This window comes from Lampris incognitus, chromosome 14 (genome assembly GCF_029633865.1).
Source record: "Lampris incognitus isolate fLamInc1 chromosome 14, fLamInc1.hap2, whole genome shotgun sequence".
Taxonomy (NCBI): domain Eukaryota; kingdom Metazoa; phylum Chordata; class Actinopteri; order Lampriformes; family Lampridae; genus Lampris; species Lampris incognitus.
The window spans coordinates 32,284,009-32,296,776 of record NC_079224.1 but is presented as its reverse complement, the minus strand read 5'-3'; the positions used below and the strand labels follow the sequence as shown (position 1 = coordinate 32,296,776).

The 12,768-nt window shown below is 40.1% G+C and overlaps 1 protein-coding gene across 1 annotated transcript in view; it reads right to left on the bottom strand.

The window, feature by feature from the left end:
* astn1 (astrotactin 1) overlaps window positions 1-12,768 on the bottom strand; it is a 552,260-nt gene that overhangs the window by 200,142 nt on the left and 339,350 nt on the right. The window lies entirely within an intron of this gene.

Sequence of the window (12,768 nt, the reverse complement as noted above, 5' to 3'; positions counted from 1 at the left end):
GTTATGAACCTAAAGTTTGCCACTTAGCTAACGCTTTGGATGTTTACTGGGCTTGCTACTGGTTCAGTGTGTTGCTATGGTTCGATTGTATGAATTTAGAAGTCATTAAACTTGAGTTGAACTATGTGTGTATCGAGCAGTATTAACGCACACCCTCCAGCCAATCAGAAGCCAGCTTCCTCTGTGACCATTGTGTGACATGCCGTAAGGACTCGGTGAGCCATGGAAAAAAACTGAAATTCAATTTAAAACGGATTGTTTTGTTATATTTAAAATAAACTCATATTTTGTTTAATTGAAATAAGCTCTTGCATTGCTTTTTAAAACTGTCATACTAATTCTATGTGTCATTGTGGATAGCCATGTGCTGTAGGATTTCTTTGCTATAGAAAAGTGTGCCGTGGCAGAGGAAAAGGTTAGGAAACACCGGTTTAACTATCCATCAACTGCTCTCTGTCACAAATTTATATCAAGCAACAGTTTTGGGTTTTTAGTTTTTCTCCATTTTTCTCTCCAACTGTACTTTCTGGCCAATTACCCCACTCTTCCGAGCCATCCCAGTCGCTGCGACACCCCCCAGACCAGGGAGGGCTGCAGGCTACCACATGCTTCCTCCGATACATGTGGAGTCGCCAGCCACTTCTTTTCATCTGACAGTGAGGAGTTTCACCAGGGGGACATAGCACATGGTAGGATCACACTATTCCCCACAGTTCCCCTTCCTTCCCGAACAGGTACCTCGACCGATAAGAGGAGGTGCTAGTGCAGTGACCAGGATATACCCACAACCAGCTTCCCACCTGAAGACATGGCCAATGGTGTCTGTAGGGACGCCCAACCAAGTTGGAGGCAACATGGGGATTCGAACCGGAGGCCCCTTTTTTGTCAAGCAACAGTTTTGACAAGATTTAGTCATTTCATTTATGAATACTGTCCTTCTTTTCACTCACTTTCATCTTACCTGTCAATCACTGACCAACCAAGTTGTGTGTCATTATACAACTCAGTCATGTCATTGGCCAGCATGGAATATCATTCCATTGCCACGCTGATGACACGCAACTGTACATCAAAACTGCCGCAAATCCCTCTGCTGCCTTCAAACGGCTCAACATCTGCCTCAAGGAGAAAAGGGTGTGGATGAAGCACAACTTCCTTCAGCTAAACAACAACAAAACCGAGGCCCCTCTCGTGCCAACTCCCCTCACCATTGCTGGCCAAACCATCTCTCTCTCCTCCTCAATCACCAACCTCAGTATCAAGTTTGACCACTCCCCACCCTTTGACACACACATTAAACATCTCTGCAAGACGTCATTCTACCAACTTAAAAACATCGCCAAACTCCGTCTCACCCTTGCTGATGCAGAGAAGCTTAACCATGCTTTTGTCTTCTCGAGGCTGGACCACTGCAACGTACTCTTCATCGGGATTCCTGCTAGGAACCTCCAGAAGCTCCAGTGCATCCAGAACAGTGCTACCAGGATCCTGATGAGAGTGCGGAAACATCACCACATCATCTCCATCCTGGCTTCCCTGTACTGGCTCCCTACCTCCTACAGTATTACCTCCAAAACCATGGTATTAATCTTCAAATGCACCCACGACAATGCACCACCACACCTCTAAGAACTGCTCAACTCCACAATCCCTCCTGCAATCTACGTCTTGCAGCAGCTTGCTCCTCCAAAAACCCATGACGAAGCTCCGCTCAATAGGAGACCGAGCATTTTGCTCTGCCCCCCCCCCCCACCACCTAAGGGCTCCCCAGACTCTGGCCTCCTTAACAGGCCTTAATAGACACTTTTATTCAGACAAGCTTTTAGTTTAACTGAGTAGTATTTTTGTTGTCTGTCTTTATAGTTTTAATGCACTGTCAAGCACTGTGGGATTGTCTCTGATGATGAAAGGCACTAAACAAATAAAATGTATTGGCGGTCTAGATTTACCAAACCTGCAAGATCACTATCAAGTAGCACAAGTACAAGATGTCCAAGTGTGGATTTTAGAAAGCCCACACACAAGATGGAGAGAGCCAGAATTAAATTGTGGAGATATACAACTAACTGGTCTGACTTTCTCCTAATACAGAAAAAAAATCACATGTTGAGAATCTAGACAGTAGATCGGTAGACACTACTCTTAGGATTAGGAGGGAAGTCTGTCAGGATAATAAAAAAAATCTAAATGAAGAGTTTTATTTTTAAAAAAAGAAATGGGAATTGATCCAGACTTCCCTCCTAACAAAGTTGATCAAACTTTTAGAATGAGGGCTTCTAAAGGTTTATGTAAATTTAGACAAATGTTAGGGGATAAAGAAATGATATCTTTTGAACATCTATCGTCAGTACATGGTCTACCCAATTTTCATTTATTTAGATTCTTCCAAGTGAGAAGTTACCCTTTTGATGTTTTAAAAAAGACATAAATTCAGCATATAAATCCACTGATAAAATGTGTGCTTTAGCTGTCTGACTGAAGGATTGAAACATAATTTTTAACTACAGGCTTAACCATCAAGATAAACAAACAAACAAACAAACAAATCAATCAATCAATCAAATCTTACGTTATTCAGACACATAGGTCCATATATATATATATATATATATAAAACCTCAACAAAAATACAACACAGGAAAAAAAAAAAAAGCTTAAACAGCAGTTGACAAGTCCACAATGATTAAAACCTTTACAGACATTTATTCCAATGTTTCCAGAAACAAGAGGAGAACCTTGTGTCACTTTGTCAAATTAGTGTCCATGCAAATAATAAATGGGAAAATGAAGTCTCATGCAATATATCCCTAGCCGATTGGGGACAATTGTGCAAAAACATATATGAAACAACTAACTCAAACTATTGGAAATAATATACATGGAGGATTATAATTCGATATTTTAAGACACCCCAAATTCAAAATAAGTACAAAGAAAATGTAACACCAAGATGTTGTCGAGAAAACCACAGTCATCCATCCTGGTCATGTAACACTATAAGTGGCTTCTGGGGAAATTCTACTAGAGCACTGTCAAATATCTTCTCTAAATAAAAACCCACTGTTCACAGTACTTGGGAAAATACCAGAAGAGATAAGAAGAAAGATTCTCACTTGTTCCTAATAATAAGGGTAGCAATAATTAAACACATTACAAGGAATTTACTAAAAGATGATAACTTCAAATGGAAGGATTGTGTAAATGAAATATTAAAAAAAACACGATGATTAGAAATCAAGTTCATATCGTTGAAGAAAGACGGGGAAAATGGGTGAGGTGTACAACACACAATAGTTCTAATGATCCTCCCGTTCGATGTGATAACTAAGAAAATAATATTTTAATTGTACTGATGTCTTTCTTTTTTTACATGGGCATGTATTCACAAGAGCATGTGTGTGCTTTGCATTCATATACGTGTGTGTGTGTGTGTGTGTGTGTGTGTGTGTGTGTGTGTGTGTGTGTGTGTGTGTATCTATGGTACCTGGTCATTGTTCCAATATTGGTATAATGTATCCACTGACTTAAAATTACAAGTTTATTCAACTATATACAATGAAATGATATTGATGTAACTAATATTTGTTATTTTATTTACAACTTATTTCCGTTCCTTTATATCTGTTTCTGTGATTTAAAAAAAAAAATTTTATGCTCTGTAACTCCACTATTACTATGTTATATCCATCCATCTATTATCCAAGTCGCTTACCCCAATTGGGGTCGCGGGATGCTAGAGCCTATCCTAGCAGTCATTGGGCGGCAGGCGGGGAGACACCCTGGACAGGCCGCCAGGTCATCACGGGGCCTTCCTCCTATGTTATATAATCTCTTAACAAAATGCATTATTGTTATTACTATTATTAAATATACATGTAGAATTTTTTTTTTTTGGCTGTTGCAGCAAAACAGGGTTTTTTTCCAAACCCGCTTAAAGATTTGACACCGCTGTGTGTAGATGAATAAATAATAAAGTGTGAGAGGATTTAGGCCCAGTATGCAGCATCCGTCATTTTCTCTCCCTGAGCATTGACAACTTCAAACGCCAAGGGAAAGCCTCTGTGTCTGCAATATGTCTCTTTGTTCTATATCTTTGTGTTTTACTTAACCCGCCTTACTTTTGATATAGTCTCATTTATCTTCAGTTTAAATTAAATATGTATTTTAATGCATGGAAGAAAGTCTGGAAGGGATCATAAGAAGGAAATGATGCTGCCTTGTATCTAATTACAAACGTAAAAGAACATAAAATTTATTTACTCTCTATACCTGCTGGCATTTCAGGCGAACCCAGTCTCAGACAAAATATTTGAAAACAAAATTTTTGCAGGTCCCAAAATACTGTGACTGTCAATGTACTGATGAATGAGGACATTCACTATCTATTTCTAACCCCAATTTACACTCAACGCAGATTGTAAACAACCACCCTTCAAACGCCTTACCCTGACATTGACCACAGCAAACCCATACCTAAACTTAACCATCTCTTATATAATACCTAAACAAATAGCAGGGCACTATGGCCCAGTGGTTAGCACTGTTGCCTAACAACAAGAAGGTTGTGGGTTCGAACCCCAGGCTGTCCCAGGTCCTTTCTCTGTGGAGTTTGCATGTTCTGCGTGGGTTTCATCTGGGTGCTCTGGTTCCCTCCCACCATCGAAAAGACATGCATGAAAGCCACGTTATTCGACACTGTATTCTTACAACAAATTGTATTCTTAAAACGAATTTGTCTTCTGCATTTAACCCATCCTATTGTATAGGAGCAGTGGGCAGCTGTGGTGAGGCGCCCGGGGACCAACTCCAGTTCTTTTTCCTATTGCCTTGGTCAGGGACACAGACAGGAGTATTAACCCTAACATGCATGTCTTTTTGATGGTGGGAGGAAACCAAAGTGTCCGGAGGAAACTCACGCAGACACGGGGAGAACATGCAAACTCCACACAGAAAGGAACTGGGACGGCCAGGGGTTCGAACCCAGGACCATCTTGCTGTGAGGCAACAGTGTTAACCACTGGGCCACCATACATGTTAGAGTTAATACTCCTGTTTGTGCCCCTGACCAAGGCAATAGGAAAAAGAACTGGAGTTGGTCCTCGGGCGCCTCACCACAGCTGCCCACTGCTCCTATACAATAGGATGGGTTAAATGCAGAAAACCATTTTCCTTCTAACAGAACAACTGTACAATGACAAAATAAAGTGGCTTTCTTTTTCTTTCTACTAACATAAATATTTCTTAGCTTATACCTAAATTTAACCATATCTAATACCTAAATATAACCATCTCCAACCTGATAGACATTTAAACCATCTCTAATCTAATAGTATTAAAGATGTCCTGAACAACTTCGATATGTTAAAATGCATCACATGCATGTAATAGAACATTTGATGTGTTGACATGTCGTCTTGCAAGGCCAGATATATACTTAGCACAAAAAGTGAGGAAATGTGTGTTTGGTTGATTATTTCTTTGTTGTGACAATGCTCCTTGGCAATAAATCTTATACCGTTGGAAAGCCTGTTTATTTCCCTTTAAATGGTGACACATTTGTAAGGAACATGCATTTGTGGGATGAGCAGCAGAGCTGAGTATGTGGGTTGTGACCATGAAAAATTTGCCAAATCTTCTCTGCCAATGCCAATCAGCTTATTTTGCTGTTGCTATTGACTCTTGTTTTGAGCTTCTGGTACCCCAGGTGCTGACAATCAGGTGCCTGACATAAGATTTATTGCCAAGAAGCATTGTTACAACAAAGAAATAATCTACCAAACACACATTTCCTTACTTTTTGTGCTAAGTTTATATAAGTACATGTGTTCTTATCACAAAGTGCTGCAGTTATGTCTGGCCCGTGCAACTTAGCTGACATGCATCTTATTCATAAGACAGAGCGCTGGCAATCTATATATTTTGGAAAGTACAAATAACTTAAAAATGAATGTCAACCTGCATGTTCATTAATCCAGGTAAGGAAATCCCAGAAAGTTGAATCAGTTCATCAGGACACAACGTTTGGCGGGAGTAACATTCACCACTAATCTAAGTGACTTCATCAGTCTCTGCTGACTTCAGGCATCCCCAGCCAACCTTATAAACAGCACAGCTGCATTACGACCAAAACTGACACAGTTGTGTCACAAACGAAACCAGCGACCGGTTTCACATGCAAATTGCCATGACCATTAATTAGACTTAAAATGGTCACATGTACTGTTCACAGAGGATTGGAGAATAGTTGCAATCACAGCATTGTAAGATGACGACAGATGTACTCTTAGCCCACCTGGGATTTCCTTACCTGGGTAATTGCGCATGCATCAAGACATTTTGATTCATTTCGGCAAGGACTGCCTTAAACTTGTCCATGAGTACAAGCGAACGCTGTGTAAAATGCTTGTGTAAAATGGCAGATTACAGGAACCACCTGAAATTCAGCCTCAGGTGCAGACAGAGCGCGATTACACCTAGGAGCCTGCAAAGGAAATCTTCTGTTGAGGGCCACTGAGGAACCAAGACCCTCCAGAAGGCACAAAGCCAGCTGTTGAACAAACGGGTAAGACAAACTAATCTTACAATCGACGCATTGAAAGCCAAAGAGGAGCAGATCCAACAGAGACTTACATCAAGTGTAGATCAGACCTTCCAACATGTGATTGAATTCACTGAAAAGGCTCGTTTAGCAGAACATGGAAAGTCGAAAACCATGCAGCAAAAGAAGTTCAACCTACTTGCTGCATGCCAGAGACATTGGCAGACAATAGACAGTACTCCAAATGGCAGAGAGACGAATGCCAGACAGACGTCAGTGATGTGGACAAACGTGTGAAGAATCTGTCCGATAGAGAAATCGCTCAGATGGAGAAAGAGGTCCTTGCTAAAGGGCTGAATTTTGCTTTCACACCAATGCAAGTCCTACTAGTGGAACTAATCACAGCCACGGAATCAACGATCTGTAACAACAACATCACAGAACGGAAGTGGCGTAACTGTGGACAAAAGTTTCAGACTGCCTAAACAATGTGACGCTGCCGCCATCCAACATCAGCAGAGATGAGAGGAATGCTCTCACGACTCTCAGTATGACAAAATCATCATCATCCTTCCAGCGGACAAAGGTAGATGCACTGTTTTATTAAACCAGACTGACTTTCGTGAAAAAGTTATGATGTTACTTAGTGCCATAAATACTTATGAGCGCCTGAAATGAGATCCAGGCAGTGGTTACAAGAAAAAAAGGATAGATTGTCTGAAGCTGTTAGAACAGGACAATGTTATTGACAGAATGCTGTACCATATATTATACCCAGGGGAAGCAACACCTAGTCTGTATGGTTTACCTAAGATACATAAACAGGATGGGCCATTAAGGCTTATTGTTAGTATGACTAACTTAGTGACCTATGACATCTCGATGTTTCTGGCACCTATATTTACCCGTTGGTAAGCAGTAATGAACACAACATTCAGAACACTATGAATTTGTAGATAAGGTGAGCGACATCATTATGGGGGTGGATGAAACAACCGTCTCTTATGATGATCTGTCCTTCTTCGTGTGCATTCCTGTTGTTGAAGTGGTGGAGGTAGTCCATATGAAATTACAGGATGACCTCACCCTTAGCAATAGGACCACCCTTAACACTGACCACTGACCTGAAACTATGTCTTCAGTCCACATACTTCATATATAGGGAGGCAGTACCATATGCAGAAACATAGGTGTGCAATGGGTTTCCCAGTTCAGGAACCAGGAATCAGGAATAATTTATTGTAATTTCTTTCATGTACTTGCATACGCAATAGAAACAAAATTCTGTTTTCCCCAGCCCACAGCAGTGTGACACAAAACACACATTCAAAAATTCCCAAAAATGACATCACCAAAAACATACAAAAACAGAGAAGCAAAAAAAAACAACAAAACAAACAGTTAACAACACAGTCCATTCAGTGCAACATAATCCAAAAACTGTTTCAGCTGTAGTTGCCAACTTGTATATGGAGAAAGTGGAAAAGAGAGCGCTGATGTCATATCAAGGGACACCACCTAGCTATTGGTTCAGATGTGTGGATGACACCTGGGTTTAAAATTAAATCTCAGGATGTACCACATTTCACCAACCACGATACACTGTGGACAACCACATCAAGTTCACCAGGGAGGATGTGAAAAATGACAGGTTAGCCTTCTTAGACTGAGAAATTGCAATTGATGATGGGGGACATTTGATTGTTGATGTTTACCGTAAACCAATACTGATTAGCACTTAAGGTTTGACTCTCATCATCCACTGAAGTGAAAACTAGGCGTAATCAGGAAGCTGCACCATTGATCAGACAACGCTCCAACCGAAACAGCAGTTGGGGAAGGGGAGAAACCCCACATTAAGCAGGCCCTTAGACAAGTGTGGTTATCCTAATTGGGTGTTTGTCAAAGCCAGGAAGATGTCCAAACAGTGCACTAACCGATCGAAGAGAGGAGAAAGACAAAAGCTGCCAAAGCATAAACCAATGATTATTCCGTATGTGGCGAGAGTGTTGGAACAGTTGAGATGCATATTTTCCAAACATCACATCTCAATTGCTTTCAAACCCCAAAACAAGCTGGTCCAAGGGCTGGGTCCCCCAGCACAAACACAGTAATATAGTGTACACTGCGAAGTGCTGGGAGGACTGCCCTGAATTGTACATTGGGGAAACCAAACAGACTCTGGCAAAGAGGACGGCACAACACAGATGAGCTAATGCGTCAGGCCAGGACTGCACAGTCTACATCCATCTACAGGCCAGTCACCACTCTTTCAAGGATGAGGACGTGCACGTCCTTGATAGGGAGGAACACTGGTTTGAATGGGGAGTCAAAGAGACCATCTATGTGAAGAGGGAATGACCATCCCTGAACTGAGGGGGGGGGGCTAAGAAAAGCTCAATTGCCATTTTAAAATGATGTGATTGCAACCATATCCAAATTCTCTGTGAATAGTACACACAGCAATTGAAACTCTAGTTAATGCTCACGGCAATGAGCATATGAAACCATTCGTTTTCGATTGTTATGCCACTTTATAAGGGGTGGGGATACCTGCAGTCAGTTGAGACTGAAGAGGTCACTTAGATGAGTGATGAAACGTTTCTCTCAATCAACGTTGAGTCCAGATGAACTGATTCAACTTTCTGTGATTTTCTTACCTGGATTATTGAGCATGCATAAAGACATTGTATATGAATGTTTTATCTATGAGACTTGGTTGCAGCAAGCACAGGGCCCGAAAAAAATACCCACACTATAAAGTGAGACTGCTAAGACTAAAACCACTGTTATTGTTAATGTACTGCTATTGTACTACTACAAACAAAAAAACTAAAATAAAACAATAGTATGATTAATATGAATGATGACTTGGATGTTATCATGTGTGTGGAATGTATCTGAAAAACCTGTTTTTATTTATTTTTTGTTTAGAAATGAAAGTTTACACATATGCAAGTTGACATCCCCCCCTAAAAAAAACCCCCTGCTAAATGTTTGTCATTGAAAGTGGGCAAGGCATGCCAGTTATAGCATATATATCCTTTTCTATGACCAGCTGTGACAACACCAGCCTAATTTTTTTTTTTGCTGTGGGGTGAAGTTGTGGAATGACACAAGGGTTAAAGATAAGAATTGTTCCCCTTATTTAGATGGTGGAGAGTGGCAGCTCAAACCTCGGGGTTAAGGTTTCTTTTTATGGTTAATGTAGTCAGGGAAGCTCCCCCTAAGGGACTTTGTGTCCTAAGAGAGACCTAAACTGAAATGACAGGTTTGTACCCAGAACGGAGAGATAAAAGTGCTTTTATAAACAAGTGTAAATATCTCTGTCAAGATGATTTTGGGTGAGGCGATGCCACCTTTCTTTGAAAACAAACTGAGAATATGCTCTCATATTCACTTTTTTTCAGAAAAAGTATAGTGTTAATACCATTTTTACTGCAGTACCAAACTCCACAAAAACTGTTGCATTTCATGTGATACCTTAACCAGGACCACAAAATAACAAAAAATAAAAATTACAATTGGCTCGCAGGAATTCTCTCTTTGCAAAGGCTGGAAAACTCACACACGATAACAATTCATCATGATAATTTCGGTGAGATACCGCATTAATGTGTCATCACTCGTGCGCTACTTGTTGTTATTTCCCCTTCGAAATTATATTAGGAGGCTACCCGTGTGAGAGACAAAAAGCACATAGTGGATGAAACATGAAGTATTTCTTATCAGAGGAAAAAAATAAATATCTGTGCCTTCACCTCCAACTGGCTGTTGAAATATGAGCATAAGTGGGAAATAACAGCGAGCGAGCAAGAGAGGGCTGTGGAGTCAATTATAAGTAATGAAAAAATCGACAATGAACTTTGAGTAAACATTGCTGCCACTTGAAAAAAGACCACTGTCATTCAAAATTCATTAGGGTTTGCTGTGCTTGTATTTACAGTCGGCTCTGTACACTTAGCATAATGGAGAGTGTTTATGATGATATGTGAATAATGCATGCACTTGAAACATGAAAGAAATCCAAATGATCGAAATGGTGCTTTTGCTTGTGCAACACAGTATGAAGGGGTGCGTTATTTCTTCATATTTAACCATCTAGAAAGAGTGTTTGCATTTACAGCCACGCAGTCATGTAAGATTGTGACATCAATAATCAGAAAAAAATAAATGGTTTGAAGCCCATCAAAAAATTATTCTATTAAATTCTCAACATGTCAGCACCCAGGATCAGCCTTTAAAGAAAATACTGCTCGACTAAATATGTATCCATATTTTTCATGGCAGGCACTCCCTGTCTTATTCCCCAGTTCTAAGCTACATACTAAGATTGGTGAAATGTAAGATGAGAAACAGAAATACTGGTAAACACACACACACCACGAAGTGGTTCCTTGACTATTTTTCAAGGTTTTTTCTTGTAAATTTGCCGCTTTAATCTCAGAGAATATCTGGAATTTTTTTCTCTCATAAATTTACAATTCTAATCATAAATTTTGAGTTTTTTTCCCCCAGAATATTACCCCCTCCCTGGGCTCTGTAATTTTTTCCCCTTATACTTACAGTGGCGCTAATATGTCATTGTTTTGGCATATTAGCCAAATATAAATAATATATACATTTTTTAAATCATTTATATAAAAAATAATAGCCAAAATGTATTAAAAAAATTAAATTGGGGGTTTGTGGAGGGGAACACTTTTATTGTGATTGGGGAAGAAGGGAGGGTGATGTTAGATTTTGGTTAAATGATGTAGTGTGTGGGGTAAGATTTACTGGGGATGGTATATGTGTATTTTTTGTTTGATTTCCTTGATTTGGTGGGGGGGGGGGGGTCTGTAGGCTAGAAGCCATGCCATAGCCTACAGGTTCTCTCACTATTTTCTGTCTTGTCTGTATGTGTGTTAATATTTTATTACTTTGATTTGGTGGGGGGCCTGTGGGATGGAACCCATGCAAAAGCCTGTAGGTTACTGACTATTGCACTGTCTTGTCGATCTGTGATTTTTGAATTGGAGTTCTTTGATTTGGTGGGGGGCCTGTGGGCTATAAGCCATGCTAAAGCCTACAGTTTGCCTCACTATTTTTCTGTCTTGCCTATCTGAGTTTTAAACTTTAGCTGAATGTCTTGTATCTTGTGTTTTCTTCTTGTTCTAATGACTAAGTATATAGCTGTGCAAATAGTAAAAAAAAAGAAAGCTGTGTGTCATATATGTTTTTTCATAATAAAAAAAAATAGCCATCGTACCTATGGGCTAGCAACCCCACTTGCATTCAAGTTCATGTGATCTACATTGAATGCAATAACACTCCTAGCATTCGTATTTATATTTACCAACGTACGATATACATTGCATTGTGAGAGAGGGGCAAGCCATGGCCTAGCCCCACATTCACACCTCCATAAGCTTTCTGCGGCCATAAATCAGGAGAATGCCATCTGAACCAGCAAGACAGGGACCAATAAACATGAACTAAAATCCTAACATAAATAATATGCAATTTAGGAAGATGCTATATTCATAGATAATGCATTATAGCAGGTAATAGTTTGAGAATAATAACATAATTTGTTTGCAGTTTTTTTCTGGTAACAACAGGCCCCTAATGACCAGTCGCCACTGCTTATAATGGCAGGAAAAACACTGTTTTTTCTGACACTGTTTGTGTGTATCTGTCCACTGCTAATCTCTCATACTACTGGGCCTTTCAGCTTAATAATTTTTGTGCACAGTTGTGACTGTATGATCGAGGATTCAAAACCTCAGCTGATTTGTCACCTGATCCGAGCAGTGCACACTTCTAGTTAAAATACAATGGAAGGAATGGATGAATGGCTAAATAAAAAGACAGACAGACAGATAGATAGATAGATATCTAACATTACAGTTAGGTTGTGTGTGTGTGTGTGTGTGTGTGTGTGTGCGTGTGTGCGTGCGTGCATGCAGGAGTGTGTGTGTATGTATGTGCATTTGCATGCATACGCATATTTGCTGTAAACATTCCTAGCTAATGTCATTTTGGTCAGTTTGACAGCAGGCCAACCGCAGCATGAGGATGGCTGCATCTTGCACACACTGGCATCATGGGGTTGTGTCAGTCCATCACACTGTTCAATATGCAAGGGATCACAGTTGCTTGTGCCAGGAATACAAAAATCCCTAAGGTAAAACCCCATTTTATTTTCAAACTATTTTAAAAGCTTCAAAGAGCAGGCTTTCCTGCAT